General features: G+C 44.7%; 1 long non-coding RNA gene across 2 annotated transcripts in view; it reads left to right on the top strand.

Moving 5' to 3' along the window:
* Window positions 1-16,790, top strand: part of LOC135236209 (uncharacterized) — an 82,031-nt gene that overhangs the window by 14,664 nt on the left and 50,577 nt on the right. Inside the window, exon 1 of one of the 2 annotated variants that reach the window (XR_010324529.1) lies at window positions 2,156-2,290. The exons of the other annotated variant lie outside the window; for it this stretch is intronic. This is a non-coding gene — a long non-coding RNA (uncharacterized LOC135236209). Of the gene's footprint in view, window positions 1-2,155; window positions 2,291-16,790 lie in introns of those variants that run through there. 2 annotated transcript variants of the gene reach the window in all.

Raw genomic sequence — 16,790 nt, 5'->3', positions numbered from 1 at the left:
GGGGGGGTGGGGGGGGGGGTGTCCATGCAGTTCATACTCTGCAGTTCAGAGTAAGGATGAGTAACTATGTTTTGATTTATAAAAACATTTTGTTAATATTTGAAACTTGAGTTGACTGTTTTCCTCAGTGTTGTAAAAGCCTGTTATGGCTATGTAATATATTGGTCATTGTTTGTTACATACAACTTTAAAAATAAAATGACCTTTTGATTAACTGGATTATTATTGATGTCATTGAAGTATTGAAGTCATAAACCATGACTTTAGTACTTTAATATCTGAACAATAGCGGTTTTTGGCATTTTGTTTCATTGCTTTTATTATTATTATTATTATTATTATTATTATTAATAATAATAAAATAATAATAATAATTATTATTATTATTAATTAATTAATTTAAAGACCCATTGTCTCAATGTGATTTCCCTGTATAAATAAAGGTTCAGATTTTATACAGCTTCCGGATTAAACTCCACCCAATTCTGGCCACACCCACTTCCAATTTTTAAAAATACATATACAAATATTTTTGTTTTTTGAAGAAATACAGATATAAATACAAATATTGGCATCTCCCTCCACCCCTCCACCCCTATTACATACATATATATATATGGGGCGACATAGCTCAGGGCGACTATGGGGCGACATAGCTCAGGAGGTAAGACCGATTGTCTGGCAGTCGGAGGGTTGCCGGTTCAAACCCCGCCCTGGGCATGTTGAAGTGTCCTTGAGCAAGACACCTAACCCCTAACTCCTAACTGCTCTGGCGAATGAGAGGCATCAATTGTAAAGCGCTTTGGATAAAAGCGCTATATAAATGCAGTCCATTTACCATTTACCATGTATATGCACATATACATTTGTATTTTGTTTAATTTAAAACCATGTTGTGTTTACTGCTCAAAGCACCTATAGCACTTAAGGTTCCTGATGTGTTGAAATGATTCTGTTCTGGCAGCTCGCATTTAGCACTTTTTCCAACTTTTCTACACACACTCACACATATGTACAGACGCACGTGTGCGCACACACACACGCACACTCACACATGTACAGACACACACGCACACTCACACATGTACAGACAGACACACACACATACAAATGTATGTGCAGGTGCAGACACACACCCACACACACATACATATATATGTGCAGGCACACGCACACACACACGCATATATAAACAGACATGCAGACACACGTGTGTACACACACACACACACACATACACATATATGCACAGACACACACACCCACACACACATACATATGTGCAGACACACGTGTACACACACACACATACACACACACACACACACGCTGTGTGCAGGCACACGCACACACACGCATATATAAACAGACATGCAGACACACGTGTACACACACACACACACACACACACACACGCATATATGAACAGACATGCAGACACGTGTACACATACACACACACACACACACACACTCACACACACACACTCACACACACACACACACACTCTTGCCGTGTCTGACCCCGGGTCACAGTGCGGTGACTCGCAGGCTTGTGTTTCGGGGCCTCTGAAGTGCGGCCCTTTGCATTCCAGCGCTGGAGCGCGGGGCAACCGCTTATTAGAGGCCAGAGGGAGGAAGTCACTGCAGGCCAGGATTACGCTCGGTTTCCTCCCCCCACCCCCCCTCAGAGCACCCACTCACACACCACGCCAAAACCCCTCTCCCTTCATCACCGGTGTATTCCCTTTCTTTTTCTTTGTGTTGTGTGTGTGTGTGTGTGTGTGTGTGTGTGTGTGTGTGTGTGTGTGTGTGTGTGTGGGCGTGTGTGTGTGTGTGCGGGCATGCGTGCGTGTGTGTGTGTGTGAGGAGAACACTCTCACCCGCTTTTGTGTCACTGTGAACGAGGATGTTTGTCTGTGAAAGAGGGACGTTTGACCGTGATTGGGGAGGGACGTTTGACCGTGATTGGGGAGGGACGTTTGACCGTGATTGGGGAGGGACGTTTGAGGTGCACAGCCGCACAAAGCAGACCACCCCTCTCAGCCTGACAGGCGGCCCGAGCGCCTCTCTCCTCTCTTCTGGGGGCGGGGAGGGGCGGGGAGAGGAGAGGAAGGGAGGGAAAGGGGGAGGGAAAGGGGGAGGGGAGGCCCAGGCTTAACTCAGCTGCTCCAAGTTTCTCTTCGGTCTAATAAGGGAACTGGGCAGAAACTCAGTGTAGAATGGACCGGAGGAAGAAAAAAAAAAAGGAATTCTTCTCCTCTCTGGCCGTTTGTCGACCTCTCTTTGTGGTGAGCGAGTCTCTTTTTCTCCCCGTCTCTCCCCCTCTCTCTCTCTCTCCCCTCTCGCTCTCTCCCTCTCTCTGTCCCGCGGTTGTTTGCTCAATGCCGTTTTCTTTCGAACGCTGCGCTGGGAGGGACCGTGGCTCGGCGCACACGTGGAGCGCCGGGGAAAAGCGGGGGGATTCTGGGGTCTTTCCGCCCCGCATCCTCTTGTAAAAACGCTCGAGCGAGCGAGGGGGCTCCGGTTTTGGGGGCTTCTGAGATTGTGTGCGTCGCGCCGCGGACGGAGAGAGAGAGAGAGAGGGAGAGGGGCAGAGAGCGAGAGAGAGAGAGAGGGGGAGCCTTATCGGTGCGTGTGGAGTTTCAGGGTCAGAGTCAAAGGAGAGCTTTGTGCTGGGATTCCAGGAGAGCCGGAGGTTTGGGGCCTGGGGCTGTTCGTGCTGCGGACGCGCGTATCCGCCCCAGAATCGGGCCGGTCCGAAAAGCACAGCGGGTTTTAAAAACATTACTGCGTTTCTGAAGCGCCGGAGAGCCAGTTCCCCCTCCGCGGCTCTGTGTGAAAGCGGTGGGAAAGCGCGAGTTCCTCCCGACGCTGCCTGTGGCTGCGCGTGGAGCCGAAGGAGATTTTAGAAACTTTTTCTCCGGCACCTGCGCCGGCAGGCTAGCGGGGCAACGTGTCCGCCCCTCTCTGAACACGAGGGGGAACGGAGGTGCCTGTGTGGTGGTGGAGCCGTCCCGCGCAGTTCTGAAGCGGCTTAGCGTGGCTATCGGGGTGCCGTGAATGGTTCTGGGGTTGTTTTGGATCTTTCTGAGACGCAGTTCTGAGTTTTCCAACCTGGTTGTTGAAATTCCCTTCAGCAATGCTTGTATCTGTGAATTAGCTTCTTTTTTTTTTAACAGAAAACATGTTGATATCTGGAAAAAGATGACTAACATAAGGTATCCGTTTCATTGTATTTTGTACCAGGCAACGTTTAGAACACCATGCACATGTACACTCACACACATGTAAGTGTGAGCTTTGCTGAGACTGAGAGTGTGTGTGGATTTGCTTCATGCCTTCCCATTTAAAAGGCGGGCAGCGTGTGCCTCTGTTGCGTGCGGTGCAGTGTAAAGATAAGAGCGCAATCGGACGAATGCGGGCCCTCTGTACTTTAGTGAAATTTTTCGGAGGACTGGCGTACCTGCACTCGCAGCATTATCGCCTCAGACTCCCCCCCCCCACCCCGTCCCCCCCCGGTCTTCTCAGGACAGTGAGCTCAGGCGTGTAGGGAACAGCGCGGAAAGAGGCCACCACCATGTTTTGAAACCAAACAGGAGAGGTGGACTGAGTTTGTGTCACATTCCAGTTACCCCCCCCCAGGCAGAATCCTGTAATGGAAACAGCATTTGCACTCGGTATAACTTTCCACTTTCTCAAACTCTTGTTCTGGATACTCTCCTAAAGATGGTGGAGGGGTTTGGGCATGAAGACTGTGAACCGAATAATATGTTCCCCGCCAGGGAAACTTGAATTGTACATACAGGAACACACGGCCCACTGTGTCGAGCGTGTCTGTTTCCGGTGTTACAATATTGACTATGAAACCAAATTTTATTTTTTATTTGGGGGTGGGGGTCAGGTGTGCAATCTTGATGATTAATTATTCTCTGAGGACCTTACGCACCCCCTCCCCCTCTAGGGAATTACTGCACTTCAGTCCCTGGTGTTTGCTTTGTTTGTTTGTAAGAGAAAACTGTAGGCATTGTGCGTACGTGCATCTGGATAAGAATGTCTGCTAAATGCCTGTAGTTTCAGTAAATGTCGTCTGCGCAGATGTCATATCAAAACAGAACGAAAACATTACAGAAAAGGTTGATGCCTGTCTCTTTTAAAGAAGCCGGTGCGTGACTATTTCTTAACAATTTTTGTTATTGTCTCATGACTGAAAAATATTACTGTATTTAAGAATTATTGGATTAATGCCCATTTTGGTGAAAACAATGGATATGTGAAGGTATTTAGTTTGGTTTCATACCATTCTCTGGGTAAATCACAACTTGAATCCAGCCCCCTTTGCATAACTTCATGTCAACAAAAAATGTTTTTAACGTACAAAAATGCCATGTTACTCATGCATACAAAACACGGTCTACAAGCCATTAATTAAAACTTGCTTAATCTATGCCTGCCATTGAAAGTATTTATATCAAAATGAAGCCAAGTTACAACAAACAATATTGGCTGTCTTACCTCACACAAATTAAATAAGCTGTCTTTCAAAGCAATGCTACCCAATGTTTCCTAAATTATGTAATGTAACTTGGCCATGTGTTTTTTCATCTTACCGTCTGAAGAGAATGAGGTCTTTCAAAGTTTATGTTTTACATGAAAGTGTGAAATTGCAATAATTTATAGTGGAAAAATCTTATTATTATTGTAATAAACTTTTTAAAGTGACTATACTATGTGAACAGTTGTCTACGTGACTTCATGAATACAATGTACTATTATTATCTTGTTCTGAGAATTGTGATCACAAATAAGATTTTCTGTTATTTTACATTTTAAAATAAATGATACTATTTTAATCATTTGTCTGAACTTTATGTGCCCCATAAACAATAAATTTGATGTTTCTTTAAATATTATCTGTATTTAATATCTGTATTTTTTTATTCACCCCCGCCCCCCCTTCTCTAGTGTAAATGATTGCATGTTACTTGGTATAAATATCTGTTTGTAAATGTGAATGCTGCTAGAGACTTTTCCCCATGAGGATAATAAAGTATTCTATTTATTTATCTATCTATAGTACTGTATCTATTTGGCAATTGATACTTATTTTAAGTTGCACATATACCAAAACTTGTATATTTTTTAGAATTAACTTGACAACCAAGTATAAACTTATTCCTTCTGGAGTGCAAGTTTTCATCAGCTGTTTAAAACATTCATTAAAATTATGTCTTCTTCCATGGGGCAATTTTTGTTATTTGACACTTCAGTATGACACACAGTTTGAGCCACCCACATTCAGCATTGCTTCGGAATACAGATTTATAATTTTATTAGCTAAGATAGCAAATATTGTTTGTTGTAACTTGGCTCCATTTTGACATCAGTACCTTTCGTGGCATACCTAGATTTTGCGATGACTTATAGACCGTCCTTTGTTTGCATGAGTAACTTTCCATTTTTGTACATTGAAACATTTTTGTTGTGATATGATTTCTTTTTGTAATGTATTTGTTATGAGTAACTGATAATGAGAATGTATATGAATTTATGAACCATAAGATAATTAAATCTAGAGAGAGACGTGTGTACACATACATGCAAATGTGCATAAGCTACCTGGTCAAAACTATGTAAAACTGACATCCAACATTTCTATTATGAGCATTCATTTGGAGTTGGTCCATCGTTTGCTGCTATATCAACTTCAACTCTACTGGGAAGGCTTCATACTAGATGTTGGAGCATTGCTGCTAGGATTCGCTTCCATTCAGCCAGAACTGCTTTAGTGAGGCTGTATTTCACCCAAAAGGATTCAAACAATGGGACGTGCCTTTGCAATAAAAAAAAAAAGACATTCTTGAATGTTGTCATGTGCTTGTTATTTTAAAGAAGATGGACTACCGGTTCAGGTTTCATTGTTTTTGCACGGGTATCATCAAAATCTAAATGATACCCGTCCCTAGTCATGAAATGATATTATGTGGGGTTGGCATGTGAAATGATAGAGGATGCATTTCAGAAATATAAATGAGTTTCCCACAAAGATTATGCAGCTGTAAAAGCAATAGTTTCAATGTTTTTGGCAATTATTATTGGCAAAATGACGACCACTAAGTTATTAAAAACGTGCTTTGTTGGCTGAAATTGAAATAGCATCTCACGCACATCCTTATATGTCCATTTTGCCTGTTCAAGTATCCTACAATTGGTGACTTTCATCAGAGTACAGAGTACTGGTTATATGTTGTCATTGGCAGATATAGCTAAATGTCCAATGGGGAGAATTATTGATCGTTGGACTGGGGCTATTGTGATGATGTAATCGGCAGAAAAAAGAGAGAGAACACGAAATAACCCAAATTTGGGGGTTTATTGTTTGGACCTGTGAAGTTGTATCTGAATTCTGTGTGTTTACAGGAGGTCAGAAGGTACAGAACTTAATGTTCTTAAGGGCTGAGCGTGTGTGATCATTGTGGTTATTTTCTGTAGGGAACCCTGAGAAAGTGCCAAACTCTCTGTGCTCTAGGTCTGGGGAATGCCGCCCCACCAAGTCGTAACTCGGCAACATTCTGAATATGAATTTACACGAAAGTCTCCGTTCACAGTGCGAACTGCCAGGGGTGTGTGTGTCAGTTTTGAGCCGATCGTGGAAAATGATTTTACCCGCACCTCGTTGAGGGGAGATTCATTTCACGTTGAGGAATTGCAGCGACGCCATTTTATGAAGTGTCTCAAACAGATTCTGACCGCGGTGGAAGTTTGCAGCCGGATTACAGTAACCCTTCAAGCTCCCCTCACCTGGTTCGAGAGGAAAGTTCTCCAGCACGGGGAACGTTGGCAAGGAGGCGATGTTCTCCAGCTGCTGTTGACGTGGTGTGTTCTCTGCTTAAAACTGCGGCATTGTGTTTTCTGCTTCGGAGTGTGCCACACAGCTGTGTGAACTGTGGCTGTGGCTTTTGGTGAACATGTTATTGCAATATCACAATAAATGGAACCTTGCTTTTACATGCCAAGTACACTAAAAAACTCTGCTTCCTCCTTTTGTGAATGAAGACTAAGACAGGAAACCTGCATTCATTCAGTCATTCACATCTATTAGCTAATTAACTGTTATTTTATGTAGCGCTGTTTTATTTATGTTTTATTAAACATTAATAAGAAAGAGTGGACCGCTGGCAATTTTTCTTCTGAAATTGTTTTGTTTTTCTTTCTTGTTACTAAAGCATTTCACCCCCTTCCCCCAAGTAACTAATTTGTGCTCAAATGAAAAGTTGAATATTTGAGTATCCCAAGACTTGGCCTCAGCTGACCAACTTTCTTAAATGATTTCACAAAATAAAATGTAATAAAAATATTTTATTTTTGAGGGAGGGAAGGTTTACCCTGGTTGATTTCCCAGTTGTGGAGTATTTTAAAGAGTTTATTTTAAAGAGTCTTGAGTATGAAAGGCCTCCTTATGTTTCCTTGTCCAAGTTTGTGTGACTTTGGGCACGCAGTATAAAATGGAATATTTATCAGTTTAGTTTGGTGTGGTTGTCGTCTTTTGTTCCTGCCCAGATCTGTTTTGATAGCTCAGATGAAGGAGCACCTCTGACAGCTTTGCGTCATATAGCGTTGTTAGCTTTGTGCGCTTTGCGTCAGATCATTTTGGACATTCGCTTCGCTGTATTTTATTTGGTGGACTTGGCTTTGTAATCACGCTCCATCGTACCTGATATAATCAAAAATAATTCCACGTAACTCCGTCCCTCGGTTGCTTCCGTAGCTAAAATGGTGTTCGTGAGAATTGTGGGCCGTTAGTACTGCCGTTTGTTAGCTGTAAAAATCAGGGTGAACGCAGAATTGGGTGTCCCTGTAACGCGTCCGAACTTCCGCCCTGGTCTGCTGAGGTGCATTATGAGTACGGGCCCCAATCTCAGGGGTTCAGGGCCGTTACCCATTTTTAAGTGGAGCGCTTAACCCCCCCCCCCCCCCACACTGTTCTGTTTGTTTACCATGGGTCTGGGCTGTTGCACACGGTGTATGCAGTTAGTCTCCTCCTCCTGGGGTGAGTTTGCTGTTGTGAGCCCGTGCTGGGCTGGGCTCTCGCTGTCGTAAGGGCCCTGTGAAGCTCGTTCTCCGTGTCGTGCGTGTAACGGGCGGGCCTGTCCGTCTCCTCCTGGAGGAGGGCCCAGTTGAGGAGCGAGAGCAGTGCATGCTGGGCCTCCCAGAACCCCAGGTCTCAGGCGAAGGCCGGTCGGCGAGCACAGCTTGCGTGTAACTGACTGTACGACTTCACAGGAGCCTGCCAGTCAGCAAGCTGAGGATTCAGCCGTGTTTGTGTGTCAGAGGGAGACTTTGCTGTCCTTGCCTACTCGGTGTGTGTGTGGTTGGGCAAGAGAGAGACTCTGTGGTGTGTGTGTGTGCATGAGAGAGAGTATGTTGTGTGTGTGAGTGAGAGAGTATGTTGTGTGTGTGTGTGCGTGTGTGTGAGAGAGAGATTATATTGTGTGTGTGGTGTGTGTGTTTGGGGGGGTGCATGCGTCCGTGTGTGTGTGCCTGTGTGTGTGAGCGTGCATGTGTGTGAAAAAGAGAGAGTATATTGTGTGTGTGTGAGAGAGAGAGACTCTGTGGTGTGTGTGTGCGCCTGTGTGTGTGTGTGTGAGCGTACGTGTGTGAGAGAGAGAGACTCTGTGGTGTGTGCCTGTGTGTGTGTGTGTGTGTGAGAGAGAGACTCTGTGGCGTGTGTGTGAGCGTGCGTGCGTGTGTGTGTGTGTTTGTGAGCGTGCGTGTGTGTAAGAGAGAGACTCTGTGGTGTGTGCGCGCCTGTGTGCCTGTGTGTTGTGCTGTGTGTGAGAGAGAGACTCTGGTGTGTGTGTGTGCGCCTGTGTGTGTGTGTGTGTGTGAGTGAGTGTGAGTGTGTGTGTGTGAGAGAGAGACTCTGGTGTGTGTGTGCGCCTGTGTGTATGTGTGTGTGTGAGCGTGTGTGTGTGTGAGAGAGAGACTCTGGTGTGTGTGTGTGTGAGCGTGCGTGTGTGTGTGTGTGAAAGAGAGACTCTGTGGTGTGTGTGTGTGTGTGTGAGTGAGCGTGCGAATGTGTGTGTGAGAGGGAGAATCTGGTGTGTGTGTGCGCCTGTGTGTGTGAGAGAGAGACTCTGTGGTGTGTGTGTGTGTGTGTGTGTGAGCGTGCGTGTGCCTGTGCACTCTTTGACACTGTGGAATGCTCTGGCTTGCAGCGTCTAGCAGCCTCACAGATCATAAATTATTAGTCTCATTAACGTTTCCAGGGCAGAGAAGGAAACCACAATTAACAGTGGCACCAGGGGGCGGAGCTTCTGTGGCCTGCCGGCTACCTGCCAGCCATACAGGGGGAAGGGGCGGAGCTTGCACAGGAGAGCCTTGCTTGTCTTCTCTTCCTGTGTTTTAAAGTTTTTTTTTTTCACCAAGTGTTTTAAACGGGGGGGCTTTTAACCAACCAGAGGCGATTAACTAGCTTTGAGAATAAACATGATAGAATAAAAGCGCGGTATGGCTTGTTATATTTTTTATTTTTGTTGGAGTGCGTCCTTGTGGTCATGGGTTAATAGCTTGCGGTGACTTGTGATTTCTCAGGATATGGGAACGAGCACGCAAAGTTTTCTGAGAAAATGTTGAAACATGTTGAGGGCTGTTTAGATATTAAACCCTAAATCCCCGGTTTAATACTAAGAAATGAAATGACGGTGCCTTTCCGGGGAAGTGAGTAGTAAGGGCCTTTCGGTTGGCGTTGGAAACTAAACTGTCGTTTTGCCCAGAATGTGTTCTATGTATTATGGGATGACTGCCCACTTTATGCCCTCAAGATGCACCCGGTAACTGCAAATTCGTACAGGTCTAATAGATTTGAAATAAGTTGTTTCAAAGCAAGCAATCATGGATTTGAAATTCATATTTTAAACTACAGATCAGTTGAACTTTCATCATTATACTTTTTTTTACTGTGCTTCAGAATTAACATGTGGTTCTTGTAACAGTTTTTAAAAATTCTGCATTTATTTTTGGGAATGGAAATCTGCGCAGTCTGTAATGCATAATGCACGCAGCAGAGACGGGGTGGGGGGAGGGGATAGCGGGTGGCCTTAGCTCACTTTGACCTCAGAAGTACACACATAGAAACATTACCTATGCCACTGTGCTGCAGGTGAGATTAGTGAGATTAAGTATTTTTATTTTTGTGAACATTTGTGAACCAGGAAATTAAGTGGAGGTGGGGGGGGGGGTTGGGAGGATGATATTCTGGTTGGGGTTGGGGTTAGAGTTAGCTACTTGAAAAAGGTAGAGGCAGGTGTTTGATCTATTGTCAGACATCTTAATAAATTTGCGTGGGATAATTATGGCTTTTCTGTGTCTGAGTAACACAAATCTCACTTACCTCTTCACAAGCAAGGCCCAGGAAAGGCATTCTTTCCACCGAGGAAAAGAAAAAACAGATTTACTCAGCGCAGAACTGAAGAAAACTGCTGGATGCTCAGTCAGAGCCTGGGGTTAGACGTATGAGTTAAGCTGACCTGTTGGTCTCTCAGTACCTGCAAATTGGCACTAATTATTACCTTTGCTTTCTTGCTTTGAGTTTGTAATGTCATTAAGTGGTGTATTTTGATCGGCGGGAATTGCTGGCTGTAAACGCTGGCGTGTTTTATTTAGCGGACTCGGAGAGAGACCTCCCCTCTTCTGTTTTTTTATTTAGTGGGCTGGGAGAGAGACCTCCCCTCTTTTGTTTTTTATTTAGCGGACTGGGAGAGAGACCTCCCCTCTTTCGTTTTTTTATTTAGCGGACTGGGAGAGACTGCCACCCTTTTTTTTGTTTATCTTTTAGAAAAGTGCTAATGTTTATGCAGTCTTATTTTGACAGAACAAAAAAAACTCTACTTTCTCAAACATGTTGATCGGTATTCGTGTCACTTTTCTTCCTCGCTTGAAAAGTTTATTTTTCCACATGCATTCCCAGTTGTTCCTCTCATTGTAAAAATGTTGTTTTTATTTGACAGTAGACGGCCTGTTCGGCTCAGACCAGCGTGCGTGTCCTCAGATGCCCGTTCTGCCAGCCAGCCCTTCTCTTCCACTCTTGCAGCGCACCTGAGCTGCGCTTGCCGGCTGCGCTCAGGAACCAGCGTGCTGCCTCGAGAGCACGGCTCAGGCTGATTTTGTGCCTTGAGAGAGCACAGCACAGGCTGCTTGTGTGCTGAGAGGGCAGCTGACAGGCTGGAGAGACACGGCTCAGGCTGATTTGTGTGCTGAGAGAGACACAGCACAGGCTGGCCTGTGTGCTGAGAGAGACACAGCTCTAGCTGACCTGTGTGCTGAGAGAGACACAGCACAGGCTGGCCTGTGTGCTGAGAGAGACACAGCTCAGGCTGGCCTGTGTGCTGAGAGAGACACAGCTCAGGCTGGCCTGTGTGCTGAGAGAGACACAGCTCAGGCTGGCCTGTGTGCTGAGAGAGACACAGCACAGGCTGGCCTGTGTGCTGAGAGAGACACAGCACAGGCTGGCCTGTGTGCTGAGAGAGACACAGCACAGGCTGACCTGTGTGCTGAGAGAGACACAGCACAGGCTGGCCTGTGTGCTGAGAGAGACACAGCACAGGCTGATTTGTGTGCTGAGAGAAACACAGCTCAGGCTGACCTGTGTGCTGAGAGAGACACAGCTCTAGCTGACCTGTGTGCTGAGAGAGACACAGCTCTAGCTGACCTGTGTGCTGAGAGAGACACAGCACAGGCTGGCCTGTGTGCTGAGGGAGACACAGCACATGCTGGCCTGTGTGCTGAGAGAGACACAGCACAGGCTGGCCTGTGTGCTGAGAGAGACACAGCACAGGCTGGCCTGTGTGCTGAGAGAGACACAGCACAGGCTGGCCTGTGTGCTGAGAGAGACATAGCACAGGCTTAACTTGAACCCCTCCCAACCTGGGCAGTCCTACCAGTTGCTGGATTGATTTCCAGGCTGTGTGGTGTGTGTATATAACTGGGAGCTAATGTAGCATAATGGTTAGGAGCTGGGTTTGTAACCGATAGGTTGGGATGCATGCATTGCAAGAAATTGCTTCAGTTAATGTCCCACTGTACATGGAATAAACAACTGTACGCTGTGCATGATGGTCTGGGTAAGACAGTTTGCTGAATACCTGAATATAAATGGGAAAATGTGCTGCCAGTAATATCCTCCTAAGAGGTTTCTGACCTTGAAATATAATATATTAAACAGTATGTGGCAGTCGCCCCTGGTGGTCTGTTTTGGCACCTTTAGCCATCTGTAGTTTGCAATAAATTATGAGTAATAGAGACCGGTCCTGCCCAACACCCAGCTCAGTTTTCATTTCTGTAAATATTTTTGTGAATTTGATTTTTTTCTTCTCTTTTTTTGTTTCATAAATTATTCCATCGGTGTCACATTCTGAATTACGGTTGAGGTTCGATTACCGCGAAGAACCGTCTCCACGATGAGACAGAGCATGTCCGTCTTGATTGAGTTGCAGGGCTTTACATGTAATTCATTAAAAGGTATATATTTTCTTTAAAAACCGAAGTTTAAGTGCGGTAGATTCTTAGCTCTGGGTCACAACAGAAGCTCTCCCCACCTGGCATTTCAACTTGCAGCCATCCGGTTGAAAAAAAACATATCAGACTTTCACCCCTTCTGTTGAATGTTTTAAAATGCAAAGTGCTTCGTATTCATTCTGCTGTTTTGGTGACTCAGATTTTTAGAGCTCTCAAGTGGCCGTTTTTGTGACATCACAGTAGTATCCACCTATCAAAGAGTATCAAGCCAACCAGCACACAGAAGAGCTTTCAGAATACTTGCAGGCCATTGGTTGGTTTAGTATAGTATTAAACGAGTTCTTCACACCTGCTGTCTGCTAATTGGACCGTTAAAATTTTGTCGCAGACAGGAGTTCTTACTGTCCGTGGTTATGCAGGTTTGGATCTGGTCCAGCCTCCTTGGGGTAGTTTTGGCTCAGGGGTCCGGTTTGAGGAAATGATTAACAGTTAAGAAAGGGGCTCTTTCTGCACTAGAGATATGGTCACATGAATGTTGCTCATCTTGTGAAACTCTACGGGAAAATGTGTGCGTGTGTGTGTGCATGCGCGTGTGTGTGTCTTTGTGTGTTGAAAACCGCACGCATTTTTCTGGAGAATGTCCATACAGGTGGTGGGTTTTCAGGAAATGTGGATTTTAAACTATAATTTGTCAAATTTCTAGTTTTCCAATCATTTTTTCATATTTAACAGAATTATATGAACAGAGCCTTAATCTGTCTCAATTTAAAACTGTTACAGCAGTCACCAGTCACCAGAAAATACTGGATAGAGTGCCATTTAAGTCTGGTCTGGAAATATCATTTTCCTTGGTGTTGTAATTACTTAATGTCATAGTGCATATTTGAAAAAAGAAGCATGAGAGTTGTTGGAAAATCTCTCTCTCACACACACACACATACACACGCACTCACTCACAAACACACACACTCACACACACACACACTCACATACATACACACGCACTCACTCACAAACACACACACTCACACACACACGCACATACATACATACACACGCACTCACTCACAAACACACACACTCACACACACACGCACATACATACATGCACTCACTCACAAACACACACACTCACACACACACACACGCACATACATACACACACACTCACTAACAAACACACACACTCACACACACACACACACACTCACATACACACACGCACACACGCACTCATACACACTCACACACGCGCGCACATACACGCACACCGACACACACACACACAAACACACTCACTCACACACACACACACACACACACACACACACACGCAGTGCAGTAGTGTTGAGGAAGTCACTAATTACTGCACTTGCTGTGGCCTTCTCTCATTAGCAGTGACACCGCACACGAGGGAGGGGTGCTGCCTCTTTGTTTCAGACCTGCGGCGCGTTTGTTTAGGGCACTAAAAGACCACGGGGGGGGGCCTTTATACAGCCCTGCTAGTGTCCATTTAGGGAGGGGGGGGGACTTTTCAGTTTGTTTTTTGAAGCAACTAGGATGTGTGGTATTTAAAGGGTGTGTTTGTGATGGGAGGGGGCGGCTGTGTGTGTGTTTTGGGGTTGGGGGGGTTGCAGACACAACACACTTTTGGGCAAATATTTAGTGCGAGGCGGGGCCCGCTGAAGGCAGCTCCCTGGGGGGTTGATGCGCGCCCCATAGTTTGAGCCCGCGTGGGGGCGTGATTAGAGTCGCGTATTCATCGGGCCGCCCGCTACAAAGAGCCCCGCCCCCCCCGCCGGGGTCAAGCTCGGGGTCACGCTCGGGGTCGCCCCCAGAGTTCCCCGGTCCGTCCTGCCATAGAGCTAATTATGCATCCTTTATGCGCTCTCTCTCTCTCTCTCTGTCATTATTTGTGTCTCTCTGCCATCTTTTAAAATAAATAAATATATAGATAGATAGATAGATACGTAAACAGATAAATAAATAAATGAATAAATTCTCTCCTTTTTGTTTTTGTTCATGAATAACGGGCTTGTGAGTGCGACCCTTCCTCTCTCTCTCCGCCTGGAAGCGTGTCCTTCGGGGTGACACACAAACGGCCATTTTAAAGGCCGCCTCGCCTTGGAAGTGATTAATGGAAGCCGCGCCGTGTTTGGATATCACTTCAGGGATTTTTTTATTTTTTTTGTTTTTTTTTCTTTTTCTGGTTGTGAGTTGAGCGAGAAGTCAGAGGATGAAAGGCGCTTTGTTTGGGGGGGTGCGGGCAGGCCCTACGCGGCAGAGGGAGCAGGCCGCCCGGGCCAGCGCGCGTGCGTCGGAGAGTAGACCCCCTCAGCCTGGCCTTCTTCAGCCGACAGCCGAGGAGTTGACGCTCTTTTCTGCGTGGCTAAAATCCCGTGTTGTTTCAGTGAAGCGGGCTGCGTAATTCTTTCATAGCGTTGTGGCCAGGGGTGCTATTTATCTGTCTGTCTGTATGTCTATCTATCTTTCTGTCTGTCTGTCTGTCTATACACACACACACACACACACAAATAAATCAAATGTGGGTTCGTCAGCTTCTTTTATATTAAATGAAAGCTTGTGTCACGCAGTTTATGAATACATCTGCCAGAGTTAGCCTATTGACCGAAGGGAAAACATGTCGGTGTATCACTATTAAAATTCCTCTGTATTTTGCTTTCGTCTGCCTTGCGCAATTATCACTTCGTTAACGTGGTATTGCTGACATTCTGTCTGAGTATGCGCTCTGAAACGGTATTAATAACAGCAGTGGCATAATGGCTCAGTTTTATCCTCGTTTTTTCCTTATGGTCAGGTTCTGTTTATTATAATCTCCCTAATTGTAGAAACAAACCCTTCTTTGATATGACTTTTACTGCAGGAATTTAGTTTATAGCAGCATGGTGGGTATTGAGACAGAGGCCTGTTGAGAAAGAGACATAGTCATTGTTTGTTTTCTCTTTTTGTGTTGAATCAAAATAATAAGTAACAATGATTCGATACAAGATAATGTTGTTTTGCATTACAACAACTAATTCACTTATCTTCATTTATAGTTTATAGTTTAGTAGTAATATTATTATTATTAATAATAATAATAATAATAATAATAATAATATAATAATATTATTTTATTATTATTAATAAGTAATCTAATGATGTTTTTATAAAATTAAACCATTTTTCAGTTCAAGGATTTAGAAATCCATGTTTTGCAAATTTACAAACATATTAAAGCATTTTTTTAAAGTCTGAATATATTTTTTGCATGAACTACATTAAGGTAATAAGGCAAAGTATAATTTCAGTCAGTCATTGTGAATTACTGAAGGGCATATTGCAGCACACGTTTTACTGCTATTACACTGGAGAGTCATTTATTTCACATAAAAGGGACATTTGAAATAATGTATTCAATATATAATCATGGTTGATGTGAGTTGACATGAGTTTGAGTTTTTCTTTTTTTATGTCATTTTTGTCAAATATAGTAGAGTAGCTGTGTGCACATCCAACCTGTTTTTGCCTGATGAAGACCCTGTTGGGTTGAGATGTTGCTTTTTAGCCAATTAAGTATTTGGAGCCATAGTCCAGTGTGTGGATATCCATTTTCCTTCATTTTTGTCAAATATGTCATTCACTATGCAGCATGTCAGTTACAAGTTAGTGTTTTTACTGAAGCAGTTTTTACTGAAAATGTTTGTGTGAGCTTTGAGTACTTCAGTATGCTTGGGTTAATATAATTTTCTGGCTTTCACACCGAATACACAGGGCAGTGATCTTTCCATATCAAGGCCATAACAACGGATAAACAAATGTAGTAATGACAACAAAAAGTATTTGCTCAAGGCATTCAACTATCCAGTAGAAAGGTTGAATATGTGTTCATGCTTGCGTGTGTGTGTTCGTGCGTGCGTGTGCGTGTGTGTGTGTGTGTGTGTGTTTGCTTTGTCCAGGGCTGTGTTGTGGTGATGCCAGATCAAGGATCCTGAATTCATACGCTCTCATATCCGCGCTCTAAGCAAGGAGTCCAGACGTGCACAAAAATCAAAATAAAATGGGAAGAAAGAAAATGGGGTGGAGGGGTGGGGGGCTGTCATAATGGATGCGTATCTGGCAGGTAGGATGTGTGGATTCTGTCGCTGAGGGTGAACTGGGGGGGGGTGCCCCGGGATATTGGGGTGCAGGTTTGGACGCAGCTGAGGCCCGGGCCATTGTGGCGCAGGCAGGCGGAGATGGCGGGCGGGGAGATAATTAGTCGTCTGGTTTGGT

The sequence above is a fragment of the Anguilla rostrata genome, chromosome 12, assembly GCF_018555375.3.
Source record: "Anguilla rostrata isolate EN2019 chromosome 12, ASM1855537v3, whole genome shotgun sequence".
NCBI classification, from domain to species: Eukaryota; Metazoa; Chordata; class Actinopteri; order Anguilliformes; family Anguillidae; genus Anguilla; species Anguilla rostrata.
The sequence above is the reverse complement of the archived record's forward strand: the minus strand, read 5'-3'. Positions and strand labels throughout refer to the sequence as shown.